General features: G+C 36.8%; 1 long non-coding RNA gene across 1 annotated transcript; it reads left to right on the forward strand.

Moving 5' to 3' along the window:
* The first annotated feature begins 18017 nt into the window (after positions 1 to 18017).
* Positions 18018 to 22645, forward strand: LOC149028811 (uncharacterized). Its single transcript, XR_016170626.1, has 4 exons — positions 18018 to 18197; positions 19223 to 19339; positions 19421 to 19479; positions 21579 to 22645. It is a non-coding gene; the product is annotated as an uncharacterized LOC149028811 (long non-coding RNA).
* Positions 22646 to 22991: the final 346 nt, after the last annotated feature.

A 22991-nucleotide genomic window follows, 5' to 3' on the forward strand; every position in this document is an offset into this window, starting at 1 on the left:
ACGTCACTTATACGGAACGCCTCATTAGCTTTGTATGATGAAGTTACAGAAGAATGTGAGGTGTTGTGATCATATAAATTGATGCAAAGAAAAAAAGTGAAGAAATTAGAAATGGTAGTTATGGGATGATGGATCCAAGAATAATTGATAGACCTGGTTAAAGCTTATGTTCTATGTATGAAAGAGATTGTTAAACCTCAAATGCATTTATATTAAAGGCATTGATGTTGTCATTTATGATGTGAACTTTGTAAGTGGTTAGGTTTATCAGTGATTTGCTATAAGATGTTGATGGCTCCAAGAACATTGGAGTGTTGATAGTGGACCCGGTTAAAGCTTACTTTCCATGTATGAGAGCGATTGTTAAGCCTCAAATGCATTTGTAGTTGTTGGTGCAGAATTTGCCGGAGTTATAAATCATAAATCACTCCAATCTCTCTAGATCTGGTTTGACCCGGTTTACCCAGCTTATCCTAACAAAATTGTCGATAATTAGAAACAGGCGCGATTGGATTGGCACTCTGTCTCAAACAATCAAGTCAATGAGTGAAAAAGGATTAGGGTTGCGAGCTCCAGAGAGATTTCAATATTTAAGATCAAGAAAGTGTAGGATGTTTGAGTGAATGAGAGTGTGTTACCCTTTACCTAAGCTTTAGTCCTATTTATAGATTCCATTGACTAACTTAATCTTGCCTAAGCCATCGATTGAACAATGGAGAAATAAAAAAAAAACGATTAGATCATTGAGTGGCTTTTAGTTTGATCTCGTGTTTTGGTTTAAACCGTTGGTTAATGCCGGTCGACTTCAATGCAAACCGGCTTCTAGGTAATTTATCCACAACATGAGCCCCCAAGCCGCTTACCAAGTCGAAGTCGAATTGAGACTCTGGTTAGGAGGTTTAAGCTTTCCTTCTAATCGTCATAATTGCCTTTGTCTAATCACCTCGAGTTTATTTCTTCACCTGATCTGGGCTGTGAGAATTCTTCAGTATTTGAGCTCATCTCTAGTCAAGAGAATTTATTCAAACGCTGAGTTCATCCTTTAGTTGAAAAAGTTCATCAAAAATTCTAAGCTCATTTTTCAATATATAGAGCTCATCAAAACTTTGAGCTCATCCTTTGATCAACTGAGTTCATCAGGAATCGTGAGTTCATCTTTTGATTTATATAGCTCATCAAGGGTCCCGAGCTTATCATTTGATTAACGAAGTTCATCAGGTATCATCAAATTCTTCTCCGAGATGGAGAGTTCATCAATGAATACTGAATTCATTAGAGCCAATCCTCTGCCTTTGAAGTTAATCATTCAACTTGAAAATTCATTTTGGAACTTGCTGCCCACGTGGCGAGATCTAGACTCACCAACGTTTGATGTTCCAAAACCATAATTAAATTTCAAAACTAGAATTTTGGCTTGCGGTTTGAACTTATTTGGAATTGTATCTTCTTGCCTTGGAAATGCTCAATCTTTGTAAGTATTTCAAAAATAAACTTAAGCCCCAAAAATCGGTTTGAATATCTGATGAAGACCTCAGCTTGTCTACATTTCACCATCTCCTCACAAATTCTAACCTTCGTTTTAAGCGGATATGATTGATCTTCTGACATATGGTTTCAATGCCTTTTTCTTGATATCCATCTTCTCCACGTGTTCAATTGCTCTATTCCTAAATCTGGGTAACTCAACCTTTTGTTTCTTAGATGTTGATTCTGATCAGTTACAATCATTGATTTGAATCATCATATTTTCCCTCCAAAATTTAAGAGTTCCAATCAAGTTGTTTCAATCCCTATATTTACTCCTTCTCTGTTGCATCCTTTCTTCTTCATCTTCTTCTCAGTTCTATCTTTGCCTTTTTTGTTGCCTACAACTTTTTTTCATTATTCTGTCAAACTTTTTATGAACCTTTTGATAACTCTATGAAATAGAGTTAAGTTTTGTAGTTTTATACTTGAGATAGCTTGATTTAAGAGTATTTTATCTTTGTTTTAGTGTTAGTTGTCATTAAATGTTGTTTTAGTGAGTCTTAACATTTTAAGTATTGTAAAGTCCTTTATGTCATTCTTGCATGAATTTTTCTTCAATTAATGGATGAATTTGACCCTCTTTCTCTTAGCGTTGTAGGTGAAGACCCATAAGAGAAGAAGAACATGTCTTCTAACTTTGATGTAAAGAGGCTATAGCATCACGGAACATAATATTTACAGAATGAACTCACGTAGAAATGACTAAAAAGGGCTAACTAAATGGGACTTTCTTCTTGTAAATACGTGAATGTTCTCAGCCTTGGATATCAGAAGGAAACATTCTAATCCTATAGTTGAGATTTCTACCCTATCACTGGGGGAATTTTTGGGGAAAAGAGAAAGAGGCGACAAAATGGAAGAGAGGCAGATTTACAATGGAGGAAAGAGGAGAAGAGCTGAGCTCGTGTGGAAGAAACAGACCTGTTGGAGAAGAAGGCTGGAGCTCGTGTTGAAGTATTGCATCTCCAGTTTTCTACTCGGTTTTATAATTATATTTTCTCATACTCTAGCTGAACGATGTTGATGATTATATAAATTTCTTTGCTTTTGAATTCTGATATGAGCTAAGTTCTTACTGTGTTGGGATGATAAGAGTACCTGAACTGGTATTTTGAGTTGTAATTATTCAATATTCTTTAGTTTTACTGCAGTACAATATATTATCAATGAATTCAACATGTTAGTTATTGATTAATTTCATTTATTGACTAATCATCCATGAATGAATCCTGTGATTTTAGCTAACTGGAAGGTTAATTGAGTCTAGATGATTGTTGAATGGTGTGCGTTGCCTTTATCTTTATTTGGATTTAGCTAATTAGTAGGTTGGGTAGGATTACTCACTTGCCTCATGTTGCCATGATTGGAATTGGGTATAAGTTGCATTATCATTTCATTTCTCCATAAGAATATGAGGATTTTGAATTAGGATGCTAATGCATATGTGGATTGGAAAATGCCATTATGTCTTTTCGTTCTAGGGTCTTGATATACTTTGTGCTTTAGTATTGCTATAGTATCTGCATTATAAATTTAGGGGAGGGGAAATTGATTCCCAACACTCATATCATTCATTAAAGGTCATTCTATTGCATATTTTCCATTTAGGTTCTCAGGTTTAATTACTTGTCATTTGTTTATTTAGTCCATCAATCACAAATCAATCTTGTTAATCTTATTTAAATCAGTTTTACTTTTACATTGAAAGTTAAAGATAAAATTCTCCATGGGATCGATACTCTACTTAATATTTATTACTTGATTGCGACACATGCAATTGCATAGCATCTTTAGATACAAGCAACACCTTCCTTTCCCATCTTTCTTTTGCTTCTTCATGGATCATCCTGATAACACTATTGATCTCTTCAAAACCTGTTTCAAAGGAACATATTGTTGGTCTTTCCACCATCAGTCACAATAAAGCCGCCAATCCAGGTTGGGTTCCCGTTCCATATGCTCACTATGAGGTAATGGTTCCTTACAAAGATGTTGATACTAAGAAAGAGAAAAAGAACCCGAAAATTGTTGGCCCTGAATGGTACCTTGCTAAGATTAAGAAAGCCAAGTTATCCTCTTATCTCCAAGATTACCGCTTTCCTCCATAATTCATGGCTTGGGTTCCTAAACCTTCTGATCGTGCCCACCTGACTGCTCTTGGAGTTATTGTCATTCATATCAAGTCTTTAGAAGTTGGGTTTAGGATTTCTCTAAATCCCTGGGCTTAATCCCCTCTTGACTATTCTAAAATTTGTCCTTGCCAACTGACCCCAAATAGTTAGAGACTTGTCAATTCTTTCTGGGCATTTGTTCAGAAAATGGGACGCAGTCCTTCAGCCAACCACTTTAGGAATTATTACACTTTAAAAGTTGGAAGTCACTGTGGTTTTTTGCATTTTCAAGGAGAACCAGTATCAGTATCGAGCTGGATGACCGTTCTATCTTTGCTGACTTGTCCATTCCGCATGATAACAAGGGCTGGAGAGAAAAATATTTCTTTTGTGCCATCCACTTCCTAAATTATCGCTCCTGATGGGGTTTCCATTCCATTACATCCTTGGCTCCTTTGAATCAGAGGCCTCCTCTGGATGAGTATGCTTATAAAACATGGGATTTGTTTCCCTCTAGCATTCAAATAGATGTTAATGAATTCAAGACTGACGATGAGTTAGCCTGTTATGGCTTCCTACCATGTACATTTCCTTTCATTTCCTTGTCCTTTTCTTTTCTTTTTTCTTCTGAGTTTTTCATATTGACTTCCAGGGGTTGGAACTTGGAAAGCCCCTAGCATTGCTAACATTCAGCAAGAGGTTCATAATAAGAAAGAAGCTGAAATTGTTTCTGAGAAAAGTAAAAGAAAAAAGAATGCTGGAGATAAAGGACTTAATGAAGACAATGATGGTTCTCATGAAGAACATGATGATGTCAAATTGGAGAAAAAGAAAACCAAAAGAGAGAAGAAAGTTTGGTTAAAAGGAAAAAGAAATTGATGAGACCAACAAAGAAAATGCCTAAAAAAGATGAGGACTGTTTGTGAAATTAAAAATAACCACAAGGGCATGATATCATGTAGCTAAGGGGTCGGTCTCAAGGAGATATGCCACTTTAGAATTAACTTCTTAATGATAATGCAAGAGTGCAATGATTCAAAGATTTTAACTTATTAATTAAATTAAACGAGTGATCCTAATCCATACATCTAATGCAATTGAATTGAGACGAAAAATAAAGCAAACATAACCAACACATAATTAATAAAAGGTAGAAAAAATGCGAACAATAAATAAATAAAAATAAAAGGGAAGTGATCCAAGTGTCAGCTAAGGATCTAGGGAAGGGGAGTATAATTATAATGACTATGATTGTGGACCCTTTTCCGTAGCTTACAGTCCATTGATCGGGGGAACGAATATTAGAAGAAAAAAAAATTGCAGAAATGAAATAATCAAAGCAATAAAAGGAAAAGGGAAACCTTAACCAATGAGAGACACGATTGTAGGCATCTTTGATCAAGGACCCAGGGGAAGGGAGAACAATAAATAAATATTGAAAGTAAATTATAGAAAGTAAATAATAGAGCAATATAATAGGAAAAAGGAAACCTTAACCAAAGAGATGCACGACTGTTGGCATCTTTGATCAAGGACCCAGGATAAGAAAGAACAATAAATAAATGCTGAAAGTAAATCCAAAATTAAGAATATTGGGTAGATAGAAGCGGGATTGGAGGGGGGGGGGAGAGAAGATTATTGAAGAATGTTACTTACTTGCATCTTTGAACTTCAAACAATAAAAAAGAATTGAACAAACGATTCGAATCTCAACCAACCCTAACAACCAGATCTAGATCTAGAATGATCTAGATCTGCATTTGCTAGACCCAAAGAAAAACGAATCTTGAATCTTGAAACTTGAAACTTGAACTTGAAATTGCATTACATTACATAGAAAAATTAAACCTAAACATTCAATATAGAAATTAGAATCTCACAAAAGCAAGCAAAGAAAACTAGAGAGAGCTTAAATAAACTGAAAAGAAAAGAAAATGTGCTCTTCCTAAGCTCTAAAACACGTTTTTCCTTAATGGAGTATGCTCTCCTTTTATAGAGTTTACATGGGATTGAATTTTGACATAATTTTAATCAAACTCGGAGTTCCTATCTGACTCAACCAATTAGGGTTTTGGCATACTAATCGGACTGGGTTAGAGAGATCAAATGCACAATTCCACTGTTGGATTTGAGTATCAAGAAGTCTTGAAGCTCTCCTCCAAAAATCAGCTCAATTGGACATTGGATGACCGTTCGATGAAGGGCTTAATAGAAATTGGACAAAGACATTCAAAAACGGAATTATTCCCTCTTCCTTCTCCGAATATAATTCTTTTTCCTCTTTTTATTTCTTTGATCAAATCCCAAATAAGATATTGAAGTATGCAAGGGCTCTTATCTCCATTAAGACTATCTCAATAATATCTCTGTAGATTTGATTAATAATTTATAATCTCAATTGGAGATCAAAATTTGCTTCTTTATCTCTAAAATATTTTGGAGTTGGCCCATAATCACATCTCTAGCCCATCATGTTCTAGATCAGGCCCACCTCTTGATGTGTAAAATTGAATGATTCATACCCAAGACTCCAAATATTTGCTTAAATCTTGAAAAGTTCTAAAATCTACAAAAACAACATAAAACCAAAGGTAGCTCCATTCTAAGTGTGTAAAATGCATGCTTTATGCCCTAAGATTTCACAAATAAATGTGCTCATCAAAGACTTAAAAGAGGAGACTTCGGTCCATGGGACCTTCCTCCAGTCAAGATTTGACATCTCTAGAGAAAAAGTTAAGAAGGTGCAAACTTCATCTCCCTTGAAGGAGAATCTTGGGGAAAAGAGGAATATAGAGGGGGCAGCCAAGCCTATCTGGCCCTCTAATCGTGAAGTCTCCACTCTACCTTCCCCAATTCATCCTTCTGACGATAGTGAAAGTGAAGTTCCAACCGTCCGTTCTTTAGAGTTTTTGTCAAAAACAATTGTGTATGACTTACCCCTTTTCGGTGAGGTCATTGGATAAGGTCACACTTCTCCCAAAAGAAATCTAGAGGAGGAAACCCTTCAGTTAATTTGATTGACCAAATTAATAAAGTGATTGAAGAAATCGCTGCTTATGCTGCCGGTGAAGTTGTTGAGCAAATTGCTAAACAACTTTTTGATGAAGATAACCATGAAGGATTATCCCTTGCACCCGTCCACATTACAGAAGATGTTCCTGCAAACGTTCCAGATATTCCTAATGCTCCAGCTATTCCTGCTGATGTCCCAGATATTCCTTCTAATGTTCTTGATATTTCTGTTAATGTTCCTGTTTTCCCTAATACTCAGTTAATTCTTGATGTTCCCCTTATTCTAGATATTCAATTCCTTCCCTAGGTTCAGCCCTTAGCTAAAACTGGTAGCCAAGAAAATCTGGTAGCTGAAGTAGTTGATTTTCAAGTCACTTCTAATGATGTTGCTTTAGCACCACATGATCAAGAAGTTGTTGATGCTACACCTTATCATCAATTAGGTTAAGCTCTTCCTGAAGATAGCTAGAGTGCCGCCAATTCGGAGACCACTTCAAACTCACATGGAATCTGAAAGAAAATCATACTACCAATTGGAATTGGGAGGTTGCCTACAAATGGGGTACTAAAGGCATAATTCCTCGTGACAATGGGGAAACTGCTGCCATGAATGATTACTGTCTATATTCACACGCTTGGGGGTAAGAATTTCCTAAAATTTTCTCTTCTTTTTGTTGACTTATGATCAATCTTCTATTCTGAATCCTGTTATTAACATTCCGAGTTGGCCTTTTTGATCTATTCATTTTCCCCTTTGCAGGTACTCTAGTGCTGCTTTCAATGCCTTTTCTGAGGTACTAGAAAGAGAAAAGTTCTTTCTATCGAAAGCCAAAAGTTGGTCAAGAGGAACTTTGAATTGATTAATGAGGTACAAGATCTCAAAAGTAGTTTAGGTATTTTCGAGTGAAGATTGGAGGTTGCTAAAATCAAGGAAAAAGATTTGAATTATGAAATTGATGGTTTACAAGATGACTTTATCTTTTGTTCTAACCACTATGATGAATTGTAGGAGGAAAATTTTAGTTTGAAATATTCCATTCAGAAACAAAAGGAATAACTGATTCAACTGGAAGCCTTGGAAATGATGCTCTAGAGAGGGCCAAGCTTGCTACTCATGAGAGAGAAGAAATTCTTCAGAGACTGGACAGAGCTATAGCATGGTCAAGAAGTTTTGAAGTAGAGAGAGATGAATTGCTAATCAAATTCCACAAGATCGAGAAAGAGAATTCTAGTTTGGACAAAGGAAATTAGTAATTGTAAGAAATTGTCGATCTCTCTCTCTCTCTCTCAGAAAAACTGGTCTGGAGATTGAAAGGGATAACTTATATGTTAGTCTGAACAACACTTTCCAAGAGAAGGCTACCTTGGAAGAGGAAAGTAAATTTGAGGAAGATAGGAAAAAAATGTGCAACGATTATGAAGACTCTGCCAAGGCCGTTGCTAAAGCTATCGGTCAGGCTGAAGACAACCCTTCCTTCATGGGATTCTACAAAAACATGCAAAAACTTGTTGCGATGAAGTTTGGGGTGAAGCACTTAAGATTTACCCCAATCTGGATTTCAAAAAGATTGCCCCTCGATTTCTCCCAACCAGAACTTTCTTTTCCGTTCGAAAGATTAGTCATCCTATAGATGATAGCACTTCAGAAGAAGCTGAAAGTGAAGACACCACTGATGAAGAAAAATTCGAAGAAAGGTTACTGATAAGGCCAATGATGATAGCTTGAAGTTGGAAGTTCCAATTCTAGAAGTTATGAATCCGTGGATGAAGACCCTGTTGAAGATGAAGAGAATGATGATGCCCAGCCATAACATTATCTTTTGGTGATGATGCTGACTCCATTGGAATCTTCTTCTTCTCTCTTTTTTACTTTACTATAATTTTGCAAAGAAAATAGTAATAGCATAGTTATACTTTCTCCTCCTTTGGAAGATCTACAATTATAAAAGTATTTCTTTTTTAAAAAGTTGGCTGATAAGAAGCCTTCATGGCTGAATGAGAAGCCTTTTGAAAAAATTGGCAGATAAGAAGCTTTCGAGGCTGAAGTGAAGCCTTTTGAAAAATTGGCTAATAAGAAGCCTTCATGGCTGATGTTCTGCCTTTTGAAAAAATTGGCTGACAAGAAACCTTCGTGGTTGATGAGAAGGCTTTTGAAAAAATTGGCTGATAAGAAGCCTTCGTGAATTTCACTACGAGTGGCAATAATTCCAAGTACAAGATCGTTATAAATACCTAAAAAACTTCTACGTACACCATTGATAATATTTCTTCAAATGAATCACATTCCAAGGTCGTCTCAATCGATTTCCGTGCAAGTCTATGAGCCAATAAGTATTTGAGCTAATGATCTTGATCACCACATAAGGGCCTTCCCAATTTGTTGATAACTTTCCAACGTTTTTGAGATTTGAAGCTGATTTCCTCCTCATAAGCAAATCTCCAACTCTAAAAGATCTAGGCATGATCTTTGCATTGGAGTAGGCTACTGTTCTTCGCTGATATTCTATGTTCCGATACAACACATTTTCTCTGACTTCATCTATGAACTCCAAGTTTGCTTTTAGACCTTCTTCATTCATTATTGGATCAAACTCTTCTGATCTTTCTGATCTTGCTATTACTTCCACTAGAGCCAAAGCTTCAGATCCATACATTAACTTAAAAGGTGTCTTTCTTGTAGGAGTTCGAGCAGTAGTTTTGTATGCCTAGAGTCCATATAGTAATTCTTCTGCCCATTGAACATTTACCTCATCTAGCCGCCTTTTAATCCCTTAAGAAGGGTTCTATTTGTTATTTCAATTTGCCCATTACATTGTGGGTTGGCAACAGAAGCATTTATGTACTCCATGTGATAATGTGCGCATAATTCTTTGAATCTCTCATCGTCGAATTGCTTACTGTTAATACCACAAGTATTTGCACTTGTTGCTTCTACATCACGTTGGACATGATGTTGAACACATCCTGCGTCGTGGCCATTGGTGTGCACTGGGTAAGTCACCACCTTGAGGAAGGGGCGTTTCAGTAGCCGGTGGAGGAACGCTATTCTCTTCTTCTTGATTTGAACCATTAGGTGTGTCTACATCACTCCCGTTTCCGACTGCTCGGTTTCTCAAGTTAACTATTCTGACAAGACCATAAGATTTCATTACTCTCCAATTCACAAAACACCAACTTAATACACCCATCTTTTGTATTAACCACCAACAAACCAACCAATTGTTTGAACCAAAAGCAAGTATAAAACCAATTGAAGTGCTTAGAAGGATTTCCAAAACAAAAAAAATTCTTATATATATAAATCTCCAAGGGGACTGGGGTTTCTGAAATCAGATGCCCAAAAAGTTTATTTCCAAAGGGGACCGAGAGGTTTCTGAAATTAGAGGCCCAAAATTATTTTTTTTTTAACTCTTTTTTTTTTTCTTTTTATAAAAATTACCCGGGGGTTGGCCGGGTGCTTCAAGCGACGCCCACACAACCAGCAATTCTCTGGAATCAGAGATCTACCAAAGCAAAAAAAACAAACTTTTTTTTTTTGACAGACCTTTCTGCACGCTGGCACGACCATCTGCGTAAGCACTGCGCCCGCGCGTGGCCATCTGCGCCTGCGCGGCGCACTCCTGCTGCGTTGTGCGTGCGTGTGCTCACACCCCAAAAACCCATATTTCAACTCTTTTTCAACCTTTTTCCACCCTTTTTACCTTCTCTTTTGCCTTGGGGGTGGTTCCTCTACACTTCTAGCTCAAATCTAACCTCGTGCGACACTCGAACCCGAAATTTGATGGCATCTTCTTCGCGAAATCAAATGTAAACTTTCTCCTCATAACATTTTGCTTTACATATTGAATATCCCATTGATTTGCTTACACCATTTCGACATGCAGCACCACGAGGTATCCAACCTTGGACACGAGCTTCTCTTGACCCGTATCTTTAGACATTTGGAGTGGATCCCACCTAGCACGAAGAAATTGAGGGAGAATTATGGAGAACCTTGGGAGAATTTCCTTCTTCCAAAATGCTTCCGCCTTCGCCTAGGCGTTAGCAATCTTGGCTCTATCTTTTACTATCGCAGATGCCCCGGGTTACTTCACTTGGCTTTATTATGTTTCAAACACATATTTTATTATGAGTGTTTATCCACGCTCTTTCGCTTGATATTGGGTTATGATATTTTAGAATCCAAGTATTTATCAATTATGCACTTTAATATTTCATATGCTTTATTGTGCTTTATGCTTTTGTTTAATTAATGACCTTCATGACTTTGTGTTTCATATACTTATTGTATTTTATTTCAGTTGGATTCATTATGCAACTGTTAAGATCAAATTTGCCCTAAGTTCATGTTAAACATATTATTCACTTCTATTTAGTAGAGTTATTTATGGATCGATGACTCAGAATGTCCCTACTGTATCATATAATGTTAGGACTTGTATGAACCTAGGCTCTGATACCACTTCTGTCACACCCCACCCAACCGGATCCGATCATACCCAAATATTTGTGGGGGTGATACACCGCAAGATCTAGGTTCAGTGACAAATCCATACAAAACATGATATAGCATAATTAAACGGACAAGAATAAATCAAGTTCAAGTAATAAATTATCAAATCTGAAATAAAGATTACAATCATCCATTACTTCAAATCAAAAATAAACATCAAAGTCCTAGAAGAGAAAGAATATTTAAAGTTGCAGCGAAAAATCATTTAAGGAAGCTCTAAGGAAAAGAAACTAAATAAGAGCAGTCCTGCCATGAGCATGAAGCGTCATGAGCTTCCACTTCTTCTCCAACAATGCCCTCCTGGTAGCCATTCATCAAAGGATCCTCAACGTAGAAGGGGTCCTCATAACCTGTAAAGCAGTCTAAAGAACAAACAAAAATAAATGAATGAGTTCATAGAACTTAGTGAGGTAACTAACATTCATGTCATACATCCATCCAATTTCCACATTATAATTCATAAGACAATTATGTAACCAATAATATAAACAAACAAATGCATGGTGATGATATGAGGTTCCTAACTCTATAATGTAGTCTCTAAAGTAGACACACATTAAGTCATTCACCAGTCTCCTCTGGGCGGTCTCATTCACTCTTCCCTCATGGCACCAAAGCACGTCTGTTGGGTTTTCCGTGGTTGTTGGGTCAAGTCACATCAATCCGTGGCTGGGGTATAAGTCATCACTCTCTCACATCACCATCGGTATAAGATCTAGCACGTGTTAAGGATTACTCTAAACCCAATGCAAAGTCATACGGTCTCGTACTACGTATGGTCAAGAATACTTCCCCAATGGCACCAACCAACTTGGTTCAGTATCTTTTCCCACCTAGAGTCAACGTATCCTATGGCACCAACCAATTCGGACTACATTAACCCCTAACCCTATGGTCATTCACATATAATGGACAAGATGCTCTCCATGTCCTCTCACGGGTTGGTTACCGGTCTTGAGTGCCCATGAACCCTTATCTATTATATGCAACCCTACCATTTCATATAATAGTGGGCATGCTTGATGCTCACAGGACCCAGCCACTGACGTCATGGGTAACCGGTTTCAATACCCCTACCTAAAGGGTAGTAGTACTCATGAGGTTACCTAGCCAAACACTTCTAGACATGCCCTAAGTATGTTAATAGTAATCAGGGAAAGCGCCAAAGGCACCAAAGGAATGCGTCCCATAACACCTCATCTAGTGTCCTATGACAGAAATGCCAAAAGGGCATTCCCCATTCCCCAATCATAACCTAGGCAATCACATAAAGTCACTAGGGCAATGGGCAAACCCACGACCCTAGTAGAAAATACAAGGTAAGGATATTAAAATTTTTCTTCCTCTTTCATCTCATACAATATCATACTATATTCACATCAATAACATAGGATTCAATAGCAAAGAGAAATACTCAAACAATAATTCTTACATTTCATTCGTGCAAAGTCACACACATGCATATCATGGTAGATACAAATTTACAGCAATTTATTTCACAATAGAAATTAAAATAACAACAATTAATTATGTATAACAAGGTTAGTTATTCCTCACCTTTTACTCTACTCCTTTCTCCAAAGCCCAAGAATTCACTCTCACAAGTTTGGTGACTAACAGATAAATAAACCTATTCATACAAGGGGATTAAAAAAATAAAAATAGGAGTTAAGTTGTGGGTTTCAAAAGATATCCCAAAATCTTCCCACAAAAATCTAAATCCTTACCACTACTTTACAAAGGGTAGTTCTCAACCTTACTAGTGAATGGTCTCTAATTCGCCACCAATTCGAAGTCTATAACAAAACAAAACTTTGGGGGAAGTTAATTGGCAGTAAAAGGATCCTACGGGGGTACCTTCAATTTGATCCAATTTGACCAAGATCAAAAAGGCTCAATTTTGGCTCTCTTAAATCACCTGTGGGTGACCCGGAGAGTCAAATTCCGAAATATTTTGCAAGGGAACGTACCATTTCTCCCATAAACTAAGAAAGAACATTAATACAATAAAACAAAAGCATCCAAAATACCTAACATAATTTCCTTTCAAAGATCTCTCAAAAGAAGATAAGAGAAACTCTCACCAACTATGATTAAAGAGAAGGGTTACAGAAAACTAACCTTTCCTAGTGATTTTGCAAAGATTCGGATCACAAAAACCTTCGGAAGAGTTATAACTTAAAATAGGGCTTAAAACCCAAAATTCCAAATTTGCCCCTAAATAGAAACGGGATGGGGGTTGGTTCACCCAAATGGCCCAATCTTCCGTCCCATTGTTGGACCCTCAAATGGGCTCCAAATTTAGTAATTTTTGGCTCGTTGGAAAGGTCTTTCGACGATCTTCAATTTGATACCTTAATCGCATCAATTGGATTCTCCATCACTGATCTACAGATGTTCCAAAATCACCCTTTTTACATCATCATGATTAATCTTCTCTCTTCACTTAAACTTTAGGAGAGTTGTTGAGTCATCATAAGGGTCATCCACCAACATTGGTTCCATTTCCAATCCTTCGGGTTTGACTTGAATGGCCCACAGTTGTCGCCGACTCGAGGCCTGGGTTCTCGGTCTTGAAACCGAGAGTTAAAGGGGTAGAAATCTGGGGGATTTCACAACACTCACCGCTGCTGTTGAAGAGGATAGATATACTTGTGAAGCCTCCCCTAGAATTGGTTCAGACAAGACCTATGGGCTGGTCAATCGCCTTTTTAATTCTTCAAACGAAGTTTGATATTCTTCCGTTCATTTGAACTCATTTTGAGCATTCAAATTCTTTAATGCTCTAAAGAAGGGTGTGCATTTGTCTCCAGATCGAGATATAAATCTGCTCAAAGTTACTACCTTCCCAATCAAGCTTTGAATCGCTTTCACACTATTGGGGGGCTCCATATCTAGTATAGGTTTTATCTTTTCTATATTTGCCTCAATGCCTCAGCTGTGTGACCATGTACCCTAGAAATTTTTCTGACAAGACCCCGAATGCACATTTTTTAGATTGAGTCTCATCCCCTTTCTTCTTAAAACCTCAAAGCATTCCTTCAGATTTGATAGATGATCATCTTTGACCATACTTTTCACCAGGATCATCCACATACATCTCCATTTTTTGGCCAATCTGATGAGTGAACGGTTTCTTCATTCCTCTTTGGTACATTGCTCCAGCATTTTCAAACCAAAGGGCATCACATTGTAGCAATAGCTTTCCCGAATGGTCATAAACGTTGTATGGGGTTGATCCTCCTTTTTCATAACTATTTGATTGTAACCAGTGTACGCATCCATAAAGGTCAACATTTTTTTACCTGAAGTCGCATCTATTAGCTGATCAATTCACGGTAATGGATAACAGTCTTTTGGATAAGTCTTGTTCATATCAGTATAATCTACGCACATCCTCCATTTACCATTACCAAGTTTGCTAACCATTTTGGACATTCAATATGATAAATAAATTCTGACTTTTTGAGTTTCTAAACTTCAACTTTTATGGCCTCGTGTTTTTCTGATGAGAAATTCCTCCGTTTTTGCTTTATAGGCTTTGTCATGTTGTCAATCTAGGGGTTGTGTTCTGCTACTTCCTTGCGTAGTCATGGCATGTCCTGAGCTGACCATGCAAACACGTCTAAATTATTTTGAAGAAACTCTATCAATAGTCTCCTATCCTGTTCAGTTTGTTCAGCTCCTATCATCGTTCCTCTTTCGAGATCTTTGAGTTTGAAAAAGATCTTTTCCAGTTTTTTTACTTGTTCTCCTCTCTGGATCTTTTCTTCATCTCTATTATCTATGATTTCAACAGTTAAGCCTAGAGCTTTACCTTGAGCCTTTGAGTCCTTTAGGAATGTTGTGTAACATTGCCTTATAACGAGTTTATCAAACACCAACTTATTCTAATAGTGTTATGGAAACAATTTCAGAACGGATTTATCGAACTCCTATTTCTAAGCAAAGAACAATCTTTTAGCATAGAAACATTAAAAAATGGTTTTGCACAAAAACTAGTCTCTCATAATAGAAACATTACCAAACACATACTAAGTGTATCTACAATAATAAGAAATAATAATACATCAAAAACGAAAGAGATCATTCCTTAGGCCTCAAGATCCTCCTACAAATGTGTTGGTTAATAAGAGAATGTTTAGGAAGATCACCTTGGCTTGAATTTCTACCTTTTCATTTGGCCAATTTAGTCTTCTATAGGGGGTATGCAACTAGGTAGCACTGTTTTCCCATATGGAAATTAAAAGATTCAATGAGAAGACAACAAGCTTGGTACACTGAAAATGACTTAAGAGAAACCAATGAAAAATAATGGTTTAGATAACAAAAGTGGACATGGATCAACATGCTATCAGTGTATACATACTAATAATGAGAAGCATAGTTTCAAGTAGTTGTATCAAAGTACTGATACTATTATTATAATCTACCAATCCTGATTCCAATGCGTACTGATATAATATCAATGAAATGGTAAACCAATAGAAGATGGGTGTGGTTGATAGTGTGTACAATATGCATGCTTTTATGAGAAATGATTCTGCTAAGAAGGGTATCTCCACCTTCTCAAATAAACATTTTGTATACTATTGGAGGAATAAGAAAAAAATAATAAAAAATTACGGGGTGAGCAAGAGGCACAATGTATACCTTATTAGACCAAAAAAGAAATTCTGGTTTCCCGCATCTTCGGAAGTAGGAATAAAAATTATAACAATTCAACGAGCTAGGCAATTAGTAATAGTGTTGATTATCACCCCTCACCCCGACCAAAAAAAAAGAAGAAGTAATATTGTCACAATCCTTTTTTTTTTTTTTTGGTAAACAGCACTTCTTTTAAATAATTAAAAAAAGTACAGGCATGAGTACACAAAGTTCGAAACGAACCAGGAGCGGCATATGACCAAACGTGACATGCATTGAGGCAGCCGGGAGGGGGGTCAAGCCAAATGGATGGCCACAACCCTAGAACAAACACCCACAAGGGGGAGATACAAACACCCACATGGGGGAGATACAATAAACCCACAGGGGAACCACAAACACCGCAGGGCGGACACGAAACCCGGTATGGCGATGGTAGCAACGAAGTGCGGAGAAGGGTGACCGCCACCGACGCCGATAGGGACTAGTCAAGCGAGGAAACTTGTACCCAAAGTGGAGTTGTTCCGCGTGTGCACCAAGAAACGCTCCTCGGCCAGAAGCCCCCAGATGAAAAAAGAAAAAGAAAGAAAACAGAAACAAAACAAAGACACGAACACGACAGGAAACCAACGGACGAGAAAGCGAAAGAGGAGGCGGAGACGAAAGAGAGCGGAGAGCGGGAGAGAGAAACAGAAGAAACAGAGAAAACGGGAGAGAGCAAAGAGAGGGCAGAGAGAACAGAGAAAACAAAACGGAGAGAGAAAAACAGAGAGGAAAACAGAGAGAAACAGCAGAAAAGAGAGAAAAACAAGAGGGCGAAAGAAAAAACCGGAAAAAAAGAAGGAAAAAGAAAAGGAAAGAGAAAGAGACGACAACACACAGAGAAAACGAGAAAACAGAGAGAAAAGAGCGGAAAAACGGGAGAGAGAAAAAGGAGAAAAAGAGGGGGAGAGAGAAAACAGAGAGAAACAGAGAAAGGAAGAAAAGAGAGAAACAAAGAAACAAAAAAGAGAAACAAAAAGAGGACGGGAGGCAAACACGGGAGACAAATCATCAAACGACAAAATCAAAGAACTAAAAAGAGGATTTTAATGCTTTATTATTTAAATGTATTTTATTTGTTATAAAATTTTGTTTCAACCTTGGTTTTTTGTGTCAACTTGTTAGCCTTTTAGATTATTGATCCATCCTCTTCTAGAAGTTAATAATAGATGTGCTATAACAATATTTATAGATGTAAAAGGTCAAGGGATCAATGTATTATACCACGAAAGGATTGACATGGTAATGATCAACACTTCTTAGGGCCTGTTTGGTCACATGAGTTTGGCGATTTCAAATATCTAGAAATTTCAAATCTATGGAGTCATAATTCATAAATTAACTGTTTGATTGTGGAATAAAATTTGTGGATTTATCCTAAAAAAAATTTGGTCGATGTGATTTTTGTGAATGCACAAATGTGTAGTGTTTTTATAGTGGCAATAAAATCTCTAGATTTCACCACATACCCATAAATCTACAGATCATGTTTTTAAGAGCTCAAGTACCCATAAAATAGATCATGTCGATTTTTGAAAAAGTTGTAAAAATCTCTAGATTTCATGATTTAGAGATTATTTTTACCACCACAAACGTGTATATGATTTATGGTAAGGGGTGATCTCGAGATTTCAAAAGCATACATTTGCACAGTGGCAAACATCGATTTTGAGCGGAAGAATTTTTTAGGAGGACGATTTCATTCCACAATCAAACATCTAATTTTATAAATTATAACTCCATAGATTTGAAATCTCTAGATATTTGAAATCTCCAGACTCATGTAACCAAACAGGTATAAATCTCTAGATATTTGAAATCTCTAGATTTCTTGAATTTAGAGATTTTCATAACCAAATAGGTATAAATCTCAGATTCATGAATCTAGGGATTTGAAATCTTTGGATTCATGTAAACCAAATCTTTGTTTAATGGTTCGACTTTTCACCTGTGGGCCTCACTATATTTTATGGTGGTAAAACCGTCGGTGTTCCCCTAATGGGGAGAAGATCCGGATTCGGATTCCATTAAAAGTAGCCACATTCCTTGTTTATGCGGATTTCATTTTGTGATTTTCACTCTTTTTTTTTTTTTTGAGTGAAATAGAAACACATTTAAGCTTGAAACCTCGATGAAATGTATATCCAAAATTTTCTACTAATAAAGGCCAGCAAATACGTTGTGGAAGAGGGGTATCTACGAGAAAATACATTTTACAGTGATGCATAGGAAGTCAAAACTGAAAGAGCGAGACTGCATGCGATCTGCATAAAATCCGAGCTTGTGGATTTTCCTCTGTTCGATCCGAAAGAGGCTTGGGATTTCTCTTCGAGCGCATCGAGGATGTAAGTTCGCAGATCTATAATTTTTGTTTTTATCTAACTTCAGATCCGTTTCGTTAATGTAGGAAAAATGTGGTTTTTATGCTCAGATGTTGTGATTTACCACTGTATTCTCCTCATTATATTCGTGAATCATTGCTTCTTCTCCTTCTTTTGTTCTTGCGGTATTGTGCTGGTTATTGATCTGTGCAGTCTCTTTCAATTGATCTCGATTTTGTGGTTTTTTTTTTTTTTTTTTTTTTCCCGCCCCCCCTCGCCAAAACAACACCTGACCGGAGTAGTTACAGGTTCATGCAGTCTCTTTCAATTTGAATGGAAGTTTTTATTTTCCATGTTGGAACTTTAAAAGCAGAATTTACCGGCTCGATGATGCAAATGTTGTCCATTTCTATGATGGCTTTCAAAAGGCCCAATTGCATAGCCCAGAATTAATCATTCTGAAAAGCATAAATGCATTCTTCCTTTCAAAATTAATCTTGACCTACTTCATTGAATCGTGCTTGATATGAGTTATTTATTTTTAAAGAGGATCCATCTACATTAATTTTAATCCATCTATAAGTTGGAGCTTTCCATCTAATCTCAACTCAAGGTTTGTTTAAACTACACATCGTTTTCGTATTACAATTGTAACTGAACTACTCCTCGGTGTTCTGAATAATATTGAACAACAATTGTTGAGGAGTTTTTGGTGAATCTCCATGAGCTTTATCATTTTAACTTTTCCATAGGACCCAAAGCAAGTTGGATTCTGAAAGCTAAGTTCTTGCTCCTGCCTGTTATTTGAGGAAGAAATCCCTTAATAAGGGATGGAGTTTATGATAAAGTGAAATGCAAACTTAAGCTCAATGGCTTATCCTCAGATACTGGTTTGAGTAAATTATATTGGCATGTGTTTATTAATTTTTTTGGCATTTATTTCTTCCCTTATCCTCTATTTGAAAATATGAAGACAAGACATCTTGGCTTTTTTCATACAATGCAAATTAGTATACACAATGAATGACCCTATAATCATTGTCTTGCAGATAATTTAGAGCCAAAAGGCCATGGGGCCTGCTCATTCTATTAGTTTGTTCATCGTACTAATTGCTTTTGTAGAGTTTGACATAGAGCAACCACAACTTTGGCATGATAATTACAAGGTATTTTCTGTTTCTGTGTAAAGCATCCTAAATCCTTGCTTAATGTATTTAATAACTTCGCCATGCATGTTTCCATCTCAGTTAATCAATAAAATCAAGGATGCGCACGCAAATCGGACCAACGATTTACCAGGATATAGGTTTGTTTATATCCTTTACCTAATCATTGTTTTTTTTTCACTTAGAACTTAATCTCTTTCTAGCGCCGTGTCTCTATAAGTATGTGTGCATGTGCATGCTTGTGCACTTGTGTATGTGTGTGAGAACTTCACAATGACATTCTACTGCTCCTGAAGATGCAGAAACATATGATTCATTTATAACTCAAAAGGAAATTTAGCCAAATGTTAGATACAAGAACAAGATTTATTACATCTCATAAGGTAAATATACTCAATACTTAGATTAGCTAAAAGTTAAAAAAGAATGTGAACATATATGGAGCCATAAATAGTCAGCTGTTTGTTATCATTTGCTAACAATTACTGTAGATTGCCAATGATTGTTTCTTATACAGTGGTATGGCATTTATCACAAAAAAAGTAAATGCGATATTATATATTTGACTGCGATAATATTTTTCCGCTGCCATTTGTCAGATCTATCAGCACCATTAATTATCGATCTTGATTGGTGCCAATTAATATGGTATCATGATAATTGCCATTTGAGTGAGCGATTTATGTATTATACGGTGATATTACATTACCACAGTTTTTAATGTGAGTATGCAGATAAATAACTACCTCTACTTGGCAGCAGTTATTATAGGGCATATTTGATTTGTCTGAACTGAAAAGGTTTTTTTTTTTTTTTTTTTTTAAATATTGTAATTAAGTTGAATGTAATACTATATATTGTCAGTGATAATGTATATGATATAACCCAGGGTGTTGGTTAGATCTTCCAGGTTCTTGAATAAGAGCCCACACTAATTAAGGGTAGGATAGGTTTGGCTAGGCTGGGGGTTTGGGTCCGTCTTTGCTGGTTCGTAATTCGACGAGAGGGTTTAAGAAGGTCTTAATGTTGAAACTTAGGGTTTTGGAAGTTCTAAGAAATCTGCAGAAATTCTTCTCAAGGAAGAAGATGAAATGCAGAATTTTCAGACCTTAGGGAGATAGGGTTTGAATGGTCTGATCGGGCTGAAATTGGGGGGTCACTAGGGGAAGCAACCCTTACCCATAAACAAACTCATATTGAACGATGGATGTGGATTTTAACCTTTCTGAACATACCCCAAACTGATATCGTATTGGCTGCATGATGCAAGCACTGGGTACAAAAGAAGCAGAGGAGACTAATGAGCTTAAAGAACAAAGTGAACACATCCAAGCCTTTGCAGATCATTTTTTAGTTTCAGTCAGACAAGAAGCAGCAGTAGGTCTGATATGAAAATGACACCTACGTATTACAATCTACCTCATTCACACCTTATTGCTAATTAACTAGCCTACCAGCAAGTGTTGGGGAAATTTCAGGAGGAAATGAGGAAACTTAGGCATTTGACTATGAGAAAACCAATTGAAGCTCCAAGACATGGCATGAATGGATGAAGATTGAAGTGGCTGGGTAAGTGAAACCTTCTTTATGCCACAATATGGTAAAAAGTAATGCTGTCAAAAACAGCCAGGCACATATAACAGAAATAGAAAGAGCTGCATTACGAGAGGAAAGGTTTCATTTGAAATAATGAATTAAGCAGGATAGATCAGCTAACCTAAGGTCTCAAAACGTTACAAAATGAATTCAACTCATACTGCCAATTAAAGAAACTAGCTTTAATTATTCCATAAGTATCTACTAAAAGAAAATATGAGCCCATACCAACCCGTCAGTAAAGATCACATAATATCTAGATGCAAATAAAAGGGGCACAGAGAGCACATATATAAAATGGAAAAATAAATAACCATACTTCTGTGTTGAACAACAAAATTCACAAACACACAAAAACATAAAACACCATGATTTGACTTATTGTCATTTTGATATAAAGAACAGATTAAAAACTAAGGTTTTTCAGCAATGGTTGAGCTCTTCAAGTACCTTTCCACATGCCTCCAGATGGGGGAGAGGGGAAAAAAATAAAAGAACTTAGATTTAAGACAAAATTATGCATTAAGATCAATAGAATTTTCACCAGAATTATGATATAAAATGATTATTTCCATCCTTTCTATTGTCAACTTTATCATTCTTAACTGCTTTCTAATGTCAACTTTATTATTCTTAACTGCAGGCTCATATGCTGCTACTGACTCCAGCTTCTCCAACTCATGAGACTTATGTTATCTGAAGCATTATCCTTGTGAGTTGATGGATCAGAACCTTTTAGAGGCATTTGTTCAGCTAGTTTATTCTGTTCAACAGTCCTCGATGAACACCCTGGAGGTTTGCTGGTGGTGACAACAGGCCTGCTTGATCGTTGAAAGTTAACCCTGAGATCACATGGCTTCTTAGACTGGGTGGTTTGGTTAGGATTATTGGATAGTAAAGTAACTGTGATGCCCGCTGTTGGCTGGGAAGGAACAAAGCCAATAGAATTAGGGAGGTTTAAAGCAGCTTTTAATTGTGGAAGCTGCTTGCTTCCAAATATCTGAGCCAATGATGCTGAAAGGGTAGTCGTTTGAACAAGCTACTCACTGGCTGTCATATTATGAGTAACCGGAGCCACTGAAGTTACTTTTGATGTTCTGGCATCATCCGTTTCTGATTTAGTAATAGGCGGAACATATGAACAAGTGTGTTTACCATGCTGCGCCCTGCAGGTAGTTCTGAGAATATTGACTGCTCTTCCCTACTAAGGGTCGAAGTTTATCTGCTTAAACGATTAGGATGAACAATTTGTCTCTCTGCTCAATCATGTTAAACCTTGAACTTCTTGCCACCATGATTGAACCATTGCCCAGGTATGGGAAACCTTGGCAGAACAGAGCTGCTCCCGCACAGGAAAGCATTACCTGCATCCCCTCTCAAACTGGGATGTTGTGGTTGGTGAAAAGTTTCTTGAGTTGTTTTCTGTTCATAGGTAGGTACAAAGATCCCAGTTTGTGTTCCAGACTGTAAATTTTGAGGAAACTGTCTGTGTACTACTCTATTAATGTACAAAGGATATTGTCCAAACACCTCATTAGCTTTTATATGATGAACTACAGAAGAATGTGAGGTGTTATTATCATATAAATCGAAATTAGAAATTGTAATTATGGGATGATGGATCCAAGAACATTGGAGGGTTGATAGAGGACCCGGTTAGAGCTTATGTAATATGTATGAAAGAGTTTGTTATAGAGTGGGTGAAGATCAGTATTTGATGAACAATCAAATGGGGCCAAGCCCCAAAGTAATTCCTCCATTTTTGTGCCAATTATCTGACAGATCAGTCCAACACCGGTAATCTGTATGTTGTATGTTTTCTCAAGGGAAGGCTCTCACTTAGATTTCAAATTTGTTAAAATGTGAGTTTCTTCAATTTTATGTTTCTGTGCATACTTAGAGATCCATATGGTATGGGTTTTAACAGTTCTAACTTCTAAGAGAAATAATTGGCTATTGAGGGATTTGCATATAAACTTGCCATTTTGGACTTGATTTTGAGGCCATGGCAGTGCAAGGAAGATGAAGCAATCATTAATGTTGATTATTGCAGATG

The sequence above is a fragment of the Hakea prostrata genome, chromosome 1, assembly GCF_041222555.1.
Source record: "Hakea prostrata isolate BN-2017 chromosome 1, UWA_Hpros_2, whole genome shotgun sequence".
In the NCBI taxonomy this organism is placed as follows: Eukaryota; Viridiplantae; Streptophyta; class Magnoliopsida; order Proteales; family Proteaceae; genus Hakea; species Hakea prostrata.